The sequence below is a fragment of the Hylaeus anthracinus genome, unplaced genomic scaffold (assembly GCF_026225885.1).
Source record: "Hylaeus anthracinus isolate JK02 unplaced genomic scaffold, UHH_iyHylAnth1.0_haploid 3, whole genome shotgun sequence".
NCBI classification, from domain to species: Eukaryota; Metazoa; Arthropoda; class Insecta; order Hymenoptera; family Colletidae; genus Hylaeus; species Hylaeus anthracinus.
In genome coordinates, this window is record NW_026535284.1 from 14,139,459 (window position 1) to 14,154,306 (window position 14,848).

Here is a 14,848-nt window from a genome sequence, read left to right on the forward strand (position 1 = left end):
CTTCCGGAAAAGGCACGTTTTTCACAATTTCCGTTAGAGCACGCGACGCGATTCCAACGCTTCGACCAAAGGTATTTTCTTTAATACTGACACGATTGGCGTCGTTCCATAGATAGGAAACGGATGACGGATCAACTTCTACTTTCTATGATAAATAGATTTGTCCGTAGTGGCTCGCGTTGCAGGGAGTTTTTCATCGAGAAGATTGGCTCAAGTTTTTCAGTCAATTTTCGCTCCTCCCGTGACGCTTTTGGCGTAGATTTCTGGGAGAGCGCCAGGAACGACATACTCGTTCCCTATTATTTTTACCTTGTTGACGTAAAACAGATACCTATATATATATATAGTATACATATACCCCGATGGAACCGCTCGTTTTCGTTTAAAGATTTAAATAATACATGTATTTCGACTTCGCGAATATTCAAACAATCGAACACTCGAAGAGCTGCGGCAGCTCGGTTCGCGATACGCGTTAATACCATCGCAATCTGACCGTGAAATTAATCCGTCGTGAGAGCTCTGGAAAAAAAGTTCGTAGGGTCGAGGATTTTTCTCCTCCGGGGGCGTAAATTTGTTAAACATGCTTCACGCGCACAAGGACTCGAATTTCCGCGAGAATTTCGGAATATTTATTATTCGCCGGGAAGCGTACCGGACAGAACGTTTAAGTTTTCTTTTTATCGTGATTTGCTGGGTTCTTAGCGTTACACGGACACGTACGTACATCGTATCTCGTTAACCTAGTAATAACAACGTGCAGCACCGGTTTAAGTTATTTCTCGCACACCCCGGCGAGATTACTTTAAAACTCACCCTTAATCTTCCGATTCAACGGCGGGTGTTACGAATAACTAACGAAATTCATTCGTTGGAGTTACTCTTTCGTAATTGCTCCGGAGCGTAACAATAAAAAGGAATGGCGAATCTATTTGTTCCAGACACGGGTAATCGTTGCGCAACGCTTATCAGGCGCGTAGAAATCGTAGAAGACGCGTTAGGAAACACGTTTAATTAAGACGAAACTGTCCGCGCGACGGGAATAATGTCTCGCTAAATTTAGAAACGTTCTAGATCTTTAGAAAATATTTTAACCTTAATCGTTTTATAAAGCCTCTTATGCGGTACAGAGATCGTCGCACCGCGAGGGCTATCCAGAAGATTACGTCACATCGCTAACAGATTCTCAACCAATTCTTTGTGACGCGTCTCGAGGCGACTCTGCGCGCGCGGCACTTGACCGAGAACGATTCAACGACCATGAGTTTTCGGAATTTCAAACGAAACATACGGCGGTTAAGCTTAGGAAAAGTACATCGGTCGGTTTGATAATCGCGCGACGATTTCGTCGTGTTGTACGATCCTAAAGAAGATAAGTTTATATCTCTCTGACTATACGAGAAAACAAAAAACAAGGTCGCTCAAGACCCGATAAAATAAATTTCACCAGCTTTCTATCAGACCGCCTCGCCACGTCACCATGTTTTTCTCGCGAGACTACTTTGCAGTCGTATCACCGTAAACATTGTACAATCGACACGTATTTCGGTAAAATGACACGAACATAAAAAAAAAAAAGAAGAAGAAAAAAAAGTGGAAAAGTAAGCGACAAATTATCCAGACCCCAACGAGATTCGTTCGCACGTCTCACCAGTAGTCTCGCCACGTCGCCATGTTCTTCTCGCGAGGAAACAATCCGAACTTGCACCCGCGTGCAGCTATACTCCTGTTTGTCCGTTCACTGTATCCACCAGGGTTCGTAGTATCCACCATAGCTCACTCCGTCCGACACGAGTCGAGTCCGTACGCGTGAACCGATCGAACAGACCCGTGAGATCGAGTCTCGATCGAGGAAGTGAGAATAAAAGCGCGGAACGTTATCGTCGAGCGGCTGGGTATTCAATAATTGCTAAGCGCTAATCGAGCCAACCGAGACTCCGTCGGGCATACCGGTTCGAACCGGTCCGGACCCCGACGTCGACGATTCGGTGAATGGCTGCACGAACCAGAAAGAACCAGCGGAGGCGTCATTCACGAGGAGAGAGAACACTCGGAACGCTCGTACGCGTCGATGGTTTTAGACATGCTCTCAGCCACGAGGTTCTCGCGGCTTCTTCTTCGTCGTTCTCCGTGGCGAGGTCTGTTTACAAACTCCGAGCGATTCCAATCGAACGTGACGTGTCACGCACGATGGGAATTGGCGCGAAACGTCCCATTGCAGCGACACGTGGGAATGGTTAGGGCAGGCCCACGCACGTGGCTTTGGCTGCGTGAACGGAGCAGACGAGGGTTCCGGGCTTTTCGGGATCTAGTCTTTCCACGGGGTGCATCTCGTACCGTACCGATCCTCTTCCAGCTTTCTATAGTAAAAACTGAACAAGCGCGAGAACAGGATTCACTGGATAAATGCAAGATGGCTATCCTCGCCACTTGGTGGGTTCTTCTCTGTCTCATTTTCTACGTTTGCAATGTTTGGAAATTTTCTTGCGCTTATCCAGTCTTTACTGTATTCGAGACGTTTGGAAACGGTGATTCACCAAAAATGAATTACACTTTCAACGTATATCCGCGTATACGACGACGATAGCATCGGAACGGACCTGCGAAACCGGTTTCTCCAAATCCACGAAGCAGATAAGTTATCACCGCGACGAGAGTGAAGGCTTAAAAGGCGATCAAGTAATTGTTTACGCTCACCTTCGCCGATCGCAATTATTGTCGAATCGTTCATGACGTTCCTCGAAGCCGCGTTTCGTTAACGAGCGCTCTGGCGCCGGAACGATTTTATCGAGGTTTTTTTTCCGGGAATTTCGTCGGGGATATCATCCTTAAAAATCGATCATGCCGGTGCAGCAATTAACGACGGAAAACGTCGTCGAGACTTTGGATAAATAAACAGATCCAAAGAGAGACGCGTTTATTCTTCTAAATATAACCGCGTCATTCAATTAGTTTCAGTATCTCACCGAGCAGAGTTTGCCTAGCGAAAGAAACGTGTGCCTTTGAGATTAATCGTTCGGTTCCCTTGGGCACCTGCGACCGCAATCTTTTATTTGGCATGCGACGTACAACAGCTTACCGGATCGAGAAAGCTTAACGCATCTGGTGCACTCCAGCGAGCAATCTCTTTTAACATTTTGATTTCTACGATTCTAATTGGATTTTTTTCTATTTAACGAAATTTGTATCTTATACAGATAGAGTTGAAAATCGTTCCAAGAGTACGACTTGCGATTTGCTCGCGCTTAGTGATTGGATTAATTACTAAGATTTCTCGGGCGGTCACGCGGCGTAACGAGTTCGAATTCGAACGAATCGACGACAACGCAATTTTTGAATTCCCTTTGGAACAGAATTGAAAATGAACTTGCACGGTTCGAGGGGATCGAGGAAAGTTGCACGTCGACGCGGCACTTCAATATCGCGCGAGGGATCGATATTTCACGATTCAATGGATATCGACGATCCCCTGTCGATTTCCGATTGAAATTCAATCGAATGAAAACTTGGAGCACACCGGCAAACTATTGCTGTTTAAATCAATTAAACTTCGATTCGATGGAACAACGCGACCGTGAAGAAACTCATTACGCGTGAAATTTCTCGGCCGTTTTTCTTCTTTTTACGCAGACCGCGATTTCCTATACAATTTCCCAGAGATTTCCTCGTCGACGGCATCGATGACTCATAATTTACATCGGCAGGTGTGCCTAGAATACATAAAAATCATTCCTCGATGTCGAAGTCGCATTCGCAGCTTCCATTTTCCTTTAAAAATCCACCGATCGTCGTTAGTTTCGGTTTACACACCGAAACCTAGCCTGGCAAACTTTATTCTATAAATCTCATAAGCGAATGATCAAAGGACTCTCGTCTAACACCATTAACCAGCCCCTTCCGCGCTTCTCGTGCTTTCGGAGTTCGAAGCCGGCGCGGTGTCTTTCCATAAATCTTCTTTAGAGTCTAACACAATTCGGAAAGGTCCGATCCAGTTTGGCAACGAGAGCAAAATGTTCTTTCCCCGAGGCACACGAGCCATCCTCTTCTCAAATTAGCCTCGGGTTTCGCGTACGCGTTTCCCTTTGGTACCAAATTGAAGCGGAACGTATATGGACGGCGATCAAATGAAACGAAACCTTTACGGCAACCCGAGGCTGGGCTAATAAACAAATAGAAAAGGGAAGCGGAAAACATCCGAGGAAAGGGACAATGGTTGGCGAAATGATAGAAACTCTTTTCTTTCCTATTACTTATTTATACTATTGTTTCGAACGTACTTACAAAGTGTGATGTAAATTTACGTATTCGAGGAATAAAAAAAACTTGAGTTATGTTTTTATAATTATCGAGGCATTCGTTTAAACTATTGAGAATAGTCAAATGACGTCTTTGGTAGGATGAAGTGTTCAACCGAGACTGATGCGGTAGAAACTTTTGATAACGCACATCGATACCAAACGTTCGATTCGAGTAAGCAAGATTTCCACTCGGAGCGTCTTTTCGCGTTTCGGCTGAGGAGCCCTGGTGACCCGACCACCCAGAATTGAACAGCGCGGGTACCCGAGTGGTGTTTCACCCGGTTCTGTAAACAAGCCCCGAGAAGAACGGAACCGCCCCTCGACAAACTGTTACACCGCGTTATGCATTTAAACGAGTCCTCGAATTAAACGCTCTGGTCGACGAGATAATCAAATCGTTGGCGAACGAGCGAGACGGAGACAGAGCCAGACAATCTGTGTTTCTTTGACCGCCACGGAGAGGGTGTCTCGAAGATTCTTGGCACGCGATCCTTTGTGTCGATTCGCGAATCCATTCCCGTGAACGAAGAGGGGAAAAAGGACGAAACCGTGAAATAAATTTCAGACCACGGCCGCGGCGGACGAGTAGACTGAGAGGCAGTCTCGGAACCCCGTTACTTCGCTATTACCCAAAATGATTGCCCTTCTCCCTCGCGTTGTCTCGTAATTCTACCATCCAGGCTTTCGTTTCTGATTCGGTGTCGCGGGATAACCTTTAATTCTCGTATTTTTCTTCCAAAGCGGAAATATTCATCTATCCAAAAAAATTGGAGAATCGTAGGTCTCGTAACGTTCCGATTTGTTCAACATTCGTGTAACGTTTCGTCCGGGAACTGCTCGCGTTTCTTTCGTTTCGAACGTGTCAACGGTCGAGTTTATTTTGGCCCGCGCGGATACTCGGACGATTGGAGGGAAATTGGTAGAATCGGAGAAAAAAAAAAAACTGTCGTATTCAATTTTGATCGGCGTTTAATGGGATGTTTCGTTTCAACCCCGCAAATCGGATATCGACAGCCGTGGCAATTTTATTCTTCGCCCGCGCTCGGTACGAATCGAGATTGAATTTCTTTTCGCGCGTTCGTTTGTTTCGCGTCAGGGCGTTGCGGTTTCATCTCGATAAACCTTCGCCGATGGTATCGATGGCGAGACAATTATCAAGCGCCGGCACACGTGCTTCCCCGAACGTGTTGCATATTCGAGACGACGAGTGTGCACCGAATCGCAAATTGCAGCCTCGATGCTCCGATATTGCATGGGTGTTTCGATGCTAGAAACGCACCGCGAATATTTGTTACATCGAGTTCGATTACGCAACCATCTTTAATCGATTAATTTTAACTAACTACAGCAGAGATTCCCAAACTTTTTAGACCCGCGGCTCCTCCTTTAGTATACAAATTACTTTCGGCGGCTCGTAAACGTGAATCAGTCGCGTTGTGTACAACGAGCTCGTAGACTCGCGTTACTATCAGTTCGTGGTACGGCCACGTACGAGGAAGACCGTGGATACGCAAGTGTGTGTAATCCCTGGTACGCGTACGATCGTCTCGTACCACGCACCATTAGAATCATCTATGACCGCGTACGTGTTCACGCCTCTCAGTGACCATCGATGAGAAAATTTTCTGAGCAGCTCTCTAAAAATTTCATAAGCACTAAAAAGTGTCCCTCGATCTCGGTAGAAAGAAATAAATAAAGGCTGCTGTTATCAGGAGGCTAACGATCGTGGCCTCGAGAAAGAACTGAAAAATAAATCAGACCTTCTTCCCTCTGCCGTTAGTTTCCCCTGTCTTCGCAACCGATCTCGAACGTATTTCAAGCGTCATTGTTCGATGAGCCGATCAGGACAAAAACTCATCCCTTACGCGCACCGAAATACATCTTCCGACGTATCGATTCCGTCGACAAGACGCGTTCCTTTAGAAATCGCGTTCCATTTTGCAAACAAATGTCTCGCCGGTAGTCCCGAATTCGTCTACGGATTGCGGAGCCCTACAACAATATTCCGCAATATTGCGGACCATCGCGCGTCCGTTTCGAAGCGTTGAGGGCGCACTCGTGGGTCCCCAGCGCGATCGTTTGACACGGTGACGTTAATTAGACAGCGGCAACCAGCGCAGATGCGCTCGAGCTTCGCGACCTAGGAACCAAAGCTGTCCGAATGTTCGAAACGTTTCGAGTAGCTCGGGTCCTGGGCGGATGTGCGACAACTACAGGTAGTAGTACAGTGGAAGGACAGGTAGACGAACCTCGATCGAATTATCCCATCGTTTCGGAAAAATCAGCGTTTCCGCGTTACTCGTCAAAGTTCGACGGCTTGTTGAAAGCCGCCTGGTGTCCTCCGACTCGAACAACGTCCACAGTTTTCCATGGAAATTGCGGCGCAATGTTTAGTCGAATTATAGCAACGCAAACAGCGCGGCGAACAATACCGCGGAAACTCGCGGGAATTAAGGGGTTAATTATTAACCCCGTTAAGCAATTATCGGCGGTCAGCGATTCGTACGTCATACAACGACGACGTTGGTAATTGCGACCCATCGAACGCGACCTAACCGGGCATTGTTCGAGTCCCAGACCGTTTTGGATCTAAAGAAGAGCTCGTTTGTCGGCGTCCAATGTTCGCGATAATGTGCGATAAAAATCGCACAAGTCCGTATAAGTGCGTTGAATGTATTCAAACTGTTGCAACCTACTGTACACTTTCATAGTCCGCAATTAGTCGTAAATGTAGTTTATCGTCTGACGTATTTGGCGAGGCATTAAATAATGTTACAAGTTAATTGTCATCCGTCGAACTACTTTGTATACTAGGTAGACGAGAATTGCACAGGTTAAAGTTACGCGCTATTAGCTTTGATCCTTCTTCCGTCCAAATTCGTTGCGTTAGACGTCGGACTGCAATCGAGTAAATACGAACGATATCGCCGCGTGATCTGGCTGTAACGCGGTCTTGACATTTAGACCTTGAAGTTGAACCAGAAAGTTTCAGTACGTCTCGCAAGTTGAAAGCGATCCAGGTTCTGCGTCGAAGTCGAGGAGAGTAGCATTAACCCATAACGAGATCGATTGCACGTCGTGCGCGAGAAAAAATTCTCAAGCGATAGACGGTTTCAAACTTGGCCCCTAAAATGACAGATCCTAGGGCGGGAACGTCAGGAATGCAGGAAGCAACCAGTGATAACGAAAGTGACATAGAAAATGAGGAAAACATGAATGTGGATATCGAACTCTTAGATGATACACGGAATGAGGTTTTTGAGAATTGGGACGATTGCACTGGGATTGAAAGTGAAATCGAACAAAATTAAAGTGAACCTTTTCCGCTCCTAGCAGTAAAAATTTTCTGAGGAGCGAGCTGCAGACACGCTGTTCGATCATCTTATTTACGCGAATTCAATTACGAATTGGGTGATTTTCACACCAAACATGTCTTTTTTTTTTTATTATTAAAAACGAACAATATAAAGAAAAGAAAAATTTCGCTCCTAAGGGCCGTGTTCGAAAAAAATGGCCGTCTCGAATGGGTTAACGAAAGAGTTAGCTAGTGCACGGGTTGGACCAATGGAGAGATACGCGCGAAGATAGCTGGAGGCAGCGACACGCGTGCATCCGACTAGCGTGACGGCTCACGTGTTTCGTAACCTACGACACACGCAGAAATGCGTGCGCGGCGTGGCTGTGTTTTTCTATCGCCGATTCGTCTCCCTCGCTCTCTCTTTCCCTCTCTGTCGGTTTGTCGGACGAGTTGGAGCGATACGCGAGATTGGCGCAAGGCCAGCCGAGCGATTGCGTAACTCGCGTCGCTGCGAATCGCTCGACTGCTCGATGAATGCCGTGTCTGAGCTCCGGGCTCTCCCTTCCCGGAAGAAACCGACGGAACGGTTCACCTGTTCCAGATCGCTCGCGAGGCTGCTCCGTTACGTTTCTGGGACTGTCGGAAATTTTCGGAAAATTTGTTCGTCGATGACGTAAACAATATTTGGCGAAACGTTGAAAATTTTGAAGGTGGCCTTCGAATAACCTTGGATACCAAAGTTTATGTTGTCCGAATGCATCGTTCCAATTAATCGCTCCATCCAAAACATACGTGCCGTTAATGTAAATATTCTTGCCCGAGATCATGTTCAAGTTCACCTTGTTGCATCTCGAATCTTGGATCCGTATTTGTTAAATTGTACAGAATGTTTCAAAAATATTGGAGGTCCTTGAAAGAGGTGGTTCGGGGGGTGATTTGAAAGAAATTTTTCCTTAGCGAAAACGTTGTTCGAGGCTTCGCTAGAAAGATATTGACAGAAAACAGCGACCAACCAGAGGACGAGTATGTCAGTGGAACGCTCGCAGAGTAGTATAGGTGCGCGCTAGACAGCCGCGGTCGGAGTTTTCTGTTAATATCTCCTTAAGGAAGCCTCGGACTACATTTTCGCCAAATTTGAAAAAAATGAAGGGTGATTTGAAGATGTTGTTTCAATGGTCCAACCCGTGCACCCTTCGAACCACCCTTCTCAAGGCCCTCCAACATTTTTGGGACAGCCTATATTTGACGAGTGTCTTGTGACGGAACGCGCACTCAGACATTCCTCGCCCTTGGCGTTTCAGGTACTCCGCGACGCCCTTAGGGGCGTAGACGCGATTCTGTGAAAGCACGTTACAAAGCATGTTACGAAAAGTGCGACTTTCCTACCGAGAACATTGAAAATCGTACGCGTTACTTATTTACGCGCGAACGGTTCTGTCGATTTTTGTTATCGTTTTTATTGGAAACACTTGGAACGTCGACGTAAACGTTTAATCGAATCATCTAGATATCAAATTTCATTCGGCTACGTTATTCGGTTTAATCGAGTCAATTGCACCGTACGCGTACATTTCTAGTTCGGCATGGAAACTCCTAAAATTGCTCGGCCGTAAGGGCAAACACGGACGGGTTTATTTAAACGTTTTCAATTCGACTCGTTAATGTTGTTTGAATAAATTTGAACAAGGGTTCCCGATAACGTAGTCATTTGCCTTTAGGGAAAATCGTACTTGTCGGCTTAATTTGTATCCCATTTTTCTTCCATTCGGATCAGCTCTTTTATATCGATCACGATCGTAGCACCGCTCCAATTTCCTCCGACATCTTTTAAATCTTATCGAGGAGAGGTTCGAGTCCCTTCGCCGGTATCGCGTGATCGATAAACGTTATCGGGAAACGCTCGATTCTCGCGCAAAATGTGGCAAAATGACCAAGATCGCGTCGACGCTTTAAGTGGCTCTGTTCTCGTTTTACAACGATACGTGTTTGGACGCTTTCACGGCGCGCGGTACCGTGTGCATGTTTTTTTTCTCTCTCTCTTCCATCAAGTTTTTACAGAGAAACGCAAACGTTGTCGCGTGAAACGCGAAACTCGTCGACCGTAAAACGGCGATAAGGTTGCGCGAGCGTTTCGCGAGGCGATACGTATTTTACATCGCGATTCCCGAGGAAAGGCGAAACCCCTTCGAACGAGCTTTCAAACGCGTAATACTTTTCGTTCCACCTCGGCGTCTACGCTCACTCCGATTGCAAATGGATGCTTCGACGGGCTGGAAGATGTACGTAAATGTAAAGGAAACGAATCGTTACCCTTTTATTTCGTTCTAAATTTTACAACGGATACTGTATCGGCATTAAACAATAAATAAATCAGTGCCACGGTAGGAGGAAAGGTTTAACCGTCGGAAAGCAGTTCTACGAGGTCCGATCGATATCGAAATCTTTCCTTAATCGGTGATCGAGTGACGTTATCCTAGGCGAAGTATCGACTTGGCAAAGACCCTGATATCTTCTTTTTTCATCCTCTCGATATTCTCCGGTTCCTATCAATTCTCTGTCGACGCAGAAGCCCGATTCACCGCCCGATTTTTCATCCCTCCCTTCCTGTTCACGTCCAGACGAAACCGAACATCTCTGGAATAAAATTAAAACGGTTCCTCCCTCGTTTTTCCACTCTAAACGAATTTTCCCTTTCCTTAACGAGCGACGATTCGCTTGTATCGTCGGACAATTCACCGAATCGACGAATTGTTTTTCGCGTCGTGCCGTAGGATTCGATGCGCTGCTTATTATTTTTTTTTTGTTTTCCGTCGTCGACGCAATTAGGACTCGACCTATTTTCGCCAGTGATCCCTGCGCTCCGGCCCGTTGTTCGACGTATCTAAAGCGACGAAATCGTTCGGACCAGAGATCGATGAACCAAGGGCGCGCCTGTATTGTAAACCGTCGAGATTAATGGTGTCGCAGCAAGGACACGACGAACAGAGGGATTGTCGTCGTACGACCCGGCTGGATAATATTCCCAGCCCCTCTAGATTACGACGTGTTCGTTCCCAATCCGCGTTAGGCTACGCTTAAAACAACTCGTTAGGGCCGTACAACTTCGGCACGTCGTGGCGCGATGGCGGTTAGCGCCACCGTGGATCGTGTCGTCGCGGATATTTAAAAAATTCTTATCTGGCGTAAGTAGTTTACAACAGTTTGACGAGTGCGATAAGATCAAACATAGGCTCCGACGTCGTGGGATTTTTCAAGTTCCCTGGTAAACCGTTGCACGAGTTGCAAGAGTTAGCAATAAAGTGTGACGTCCGAACGTTGCAGTAAATACAGGGTGAGCTCTTGACGACCTCATAATAACTCGTAAAATATTCGTTGTTCGACGAAATGTTTCAAACGAGAGTTGCGTGGATCTAGGGGAACACGCGGTACTCTAATTTGGTCTCCAGGGCAAACGGTTAAACTATTTACGTTTGTTTTCCACTGTAAAAGTGTTTCTCGCCGAATAACTCGACGAAGCGCGAGTGAGACATTTAATCGTCCAGAGTCCACAGTAGGCAGACTGCTGAATATCTTGCAGTCGGTTCGAGAGCAGGACAGTTCGTCTAATCGGTCGGAGTGGCGGTTATGCAAATTTAATTTGCACGCGGTGCAAGCGAATCGCAGGCAGGCAAGCGTGTCAAGGTTGCGGCTGGCCGATTTTCCAGGATCGTTTCCAAGTTCATACCTCTGGGGCGACGGTGACGAGTGTCCCCGTGACTCGGGACGTTTTCCCTTTGACGCGGGAACGGCATTCGATTATCGACGAGTGGATGCCTCTCTGCCCCCAGGTCGCGCGTCGCGCTCTCTTTCTTTTTCTTGATGGTCTCGGCGCACCTTGCTCGTCCCGCCTTTCTCACCTGAACACCACCCCAGCCGCGTCTTTTCCCCTGGCTCTCTAAAGTTTTCTCTTTAACCCTCGCTGTTTCACTTTTCCCGCCGTTTACGGCCCGGCCCTATCTACCATCCCCGAGGCAGACGACCATAGAGACTAGTTTTCGGTTCGGGGCGGACCTCGCAGCTCGTGAAAAGCTGCAGGGAACGAAAGCAATCTCCATACTTCGTTTCGGTACCTTCGAAATTTCTGCTTCGAAACGATAGACGGACTCGGTCGCAGTCGAATAAAAATCTGTCGGCTCTCGAACGAACGAAAATTACCACGTAATAAAATAGAGGAAAGTCCTCGAAGACGGAAAAGTCGAGAGAAGCCAGGACTCCTCGAGCCCCCGGACGAATGGTTTCGCGGACTCCGGCGGACCGACAATTTTCCACGAGTTACGTAACAAGACCATCGTCGAGACACTCGACTTTCCCCCAGTTTTCGAAAGAACTCTCTTCCAGGCCGGAACGACAAGCATCTTCGCCACGGGTAATGACGTCGACGGGTTCCTCTTCACTTTATCTCCCCTTCTTCGCTCTCCCGTGACATTTGTCAGGCGTTATCGGTTCCCATGGACCGAACTCCGCGTCTTCCAGGTCTTTTTGTCGCCAAAGTGGCCGGTGCACGACAATGAACCGGGCCAGACGACGTCTGGAGAGCAGGGGAGCGGGATAGGAGGGAACAGGGGTGGAGAAGGGTAGCTTTTTTCAAGTCGAGGGTTTCAACTCCGAGAATAATCCTGGTCCGCAACATGGAACCGCATTGTCGACCAACGCGCCGCCCGGAAGTTACGTAACGAGTTGTTTCAGGGACTTTAGCCTAGCCCAGTTCCGCGGAAGCGTTTCCACCCCCTAACAGAGAGGATCGATCCGACTAACGCTTCGATAATCGGCGTCGAGCGCGCTCTTCTTTTCGCTCGTTCTTTGACATTTCGTCTCGTTTATCCGGACAGCGTATTTTCGATGGGCGATCGGAGTTGGTGAAATAGGATCGATGGCCGTTGGAATCGTCGGATTCTTAGGCACGGATTCGCGTAAAATTTTATATGGTACCGAGGCTAGGAGACCGCTGCACTTAGGACCGAACCGGAATACCAAGTAGCCATGTGGAAGATTCAAGAAACGCAGTTCCATTTCCCACGAAGCTTCCAGCGATCCTTTGTTTATCCTCGGCCTCGCGCTCGGGCTAAAGCTTGATTCCACAGCTTTGACCAACGGTGTCAACGGCGCGGGATAAACTTCGATTTTGCCTCTCTCTCTCTCTCTCTCTCTCTCTCCGTGCAGTCTCGTCTCGTGATCGGCGCAGGAAAAGTTAACCCGGCGCGAGATCGCGAGCAGCCGAAGAACACGATCGTTCGATTCTTCGTACGTAAGAAATTACTCCGGAGTCGTTATCGCGACGTCGATATCGACGCTTCTGCGTGGCGTCACGAGCGGTCGCGCGCGCGCGCGCGCGCCTCGAGCGGATTCCCGAGGATGGAACGCGTAACAGCTGGATCGCTGGCAACGACAGAAGTAATTACCAAGTAATTCCGACGATAACCCGAGTCACGGGGACGGCACGAAGTCTGGAAACGACTGGACTCGAGTCGTTGTCTAACGAGGCGCGACGAAGGTACGGGGAGGACGGTCGGGCTGGCGTTGATAGCGGTCCTATGATTAGATCGCCGACGACCAGGGAACCTCGGTTGCCGATTCAATTTCCTCCTAAGACCAAACTGCGCCACGTACCGATGTTGTCTCGTTCCAGAAACGGAAAGAAGAAATCAACGCCGACGGGCAGAATCGTGATCGATTTCATTTTTAGTCGCTGTTGCCCTGCAGAAACGACGATGGTCAAGGAATATCCGACGTCGACGCCGAGACCGATCTCTGTTTTCGAAGCAATCCATTAGAAGAACGCTAGCGAGACGCCGAAAGCAAATACGCGGACGCAAGTCCTATTTGAACGTAGCACGAGAACGGCACCGTAGAAATCGAGAAACTCGTTTTCGAATCCATCCTTTTCAGCATTTTTTTTTCCCCCGTGAATTTCAACAACAAGAAGCTGACTTCGCGAAGACGGTAGTAAAGAGGCACTTACTCCAGAGCCATGATGGAATTTCGTTTTGGTCGGTCCGAAGAGATTCTTCAAAGACATCGATTGCTCCGACGTCGCGCCCCTACCGATTCGGAACGAAATTCAGCCTATTATTCTCTAGGTTGCGATAAACGCGACTCCCTTCTGTAAGCATGCGTCGCCACCATTGTCGAAGCTAAACCCCGTAACGTCGATACCAAGTGGATGAGATGGTCGCGTTACAGGAGAAGTAATGGCAAACTGGGAATAACGCGGTACTCGATCATCCCGGCGGGAAACAGGATCCCGTAGAATACACATAGTCCCTGGTTAGGCTCGGAAAGAGAGGATCGTTCCTCGTAACCTGCAAGACGGCATATTTGCATGGCGAAGCTGGGTAGGGGAGCCAGGAAAGCATACAGGGTCTGAGCGGAGAAGCGACAGGGAGAGAGAGAGAGAGAGAGAGAGAATAGCGCGAGTAGAGTCGGTCGGTCGGCCAAAGCGCCGTGTGGCGCGTAGCCCAGTAGCACAGATCGCGATGCATCGGTTCTCATCTGTACCCTCTGCACCCAAGACATCGCAGACACTCAACCCTTGAAACTAGACGACAGTCACCCTCGACGAACGCGGATCCCCTGCGACGAGTTTCTTCACCCTTCCGGTCGTCTCGGTGTCCATTTTGACGTTTGACGCGCTCCTCTGTTCCCTTCGTCGGCCTCGAGCGGTCGTTTCCGTTCGAAAATCCCCGGAACAGTTGCTTCTCGTGACACCGCGACCCCGTTCCCTCCCTCGTTCGTCTGTCAGACGTCGTACGATCGACCCAGAGTCGCGGGTGTACTTCCCTTGCCCTTCCAATTAATCCCATCGACATGGCATACTTCTCGCCAACAAAATTTGTCCAGGGTGGTTCCGCGGAGGGACCGAGTCGGGTGTATCCGGAATCCCGTTTCCGGACATCCGCGTCGAAGTGAGAGCCACTGACCATAACGGTGGAGCGTGCGCCGTCGCGTTTGGGGGCGCGGACTGCCGCTTGAAACGGGGTTCCTCTAGGATAAGGGTTGGAACGGAGAGTGGGGTGTCAGCGGATGGGGGATGCGGGGCTGTAGGTAGCGATGGGAAGTCGAGTCTTCGTATCATGCAAATTTCCGAACAACTTGGTCGAGGATTGCGCCAACATTTTTTTCAGTTCGTCGAGCAGCGAAGATGCTCTCTCGGACTCTTAGCAAGCGTTACCGGGTCGTAGAAAGATCTCTTTTTTTTCTAGCCATAGGGGCAAAG

The 14,848-nt window shown here is 48.3% G+C and overlaps 1 protein-coding gene across 4 annotated transcripts in view; it reads left to right on the top strand.

The window, feature by feature from the left end:
- LOC128893461 (sodium/potassium-transporting ATPase subunit alpha) overlaps positions 1-14,848 on the top strand; it is a 78,810-nt gene that overhangs the window by 22,962 nt on the left and 41,000 nt on the right. The window lies entirely within an intron of this gene.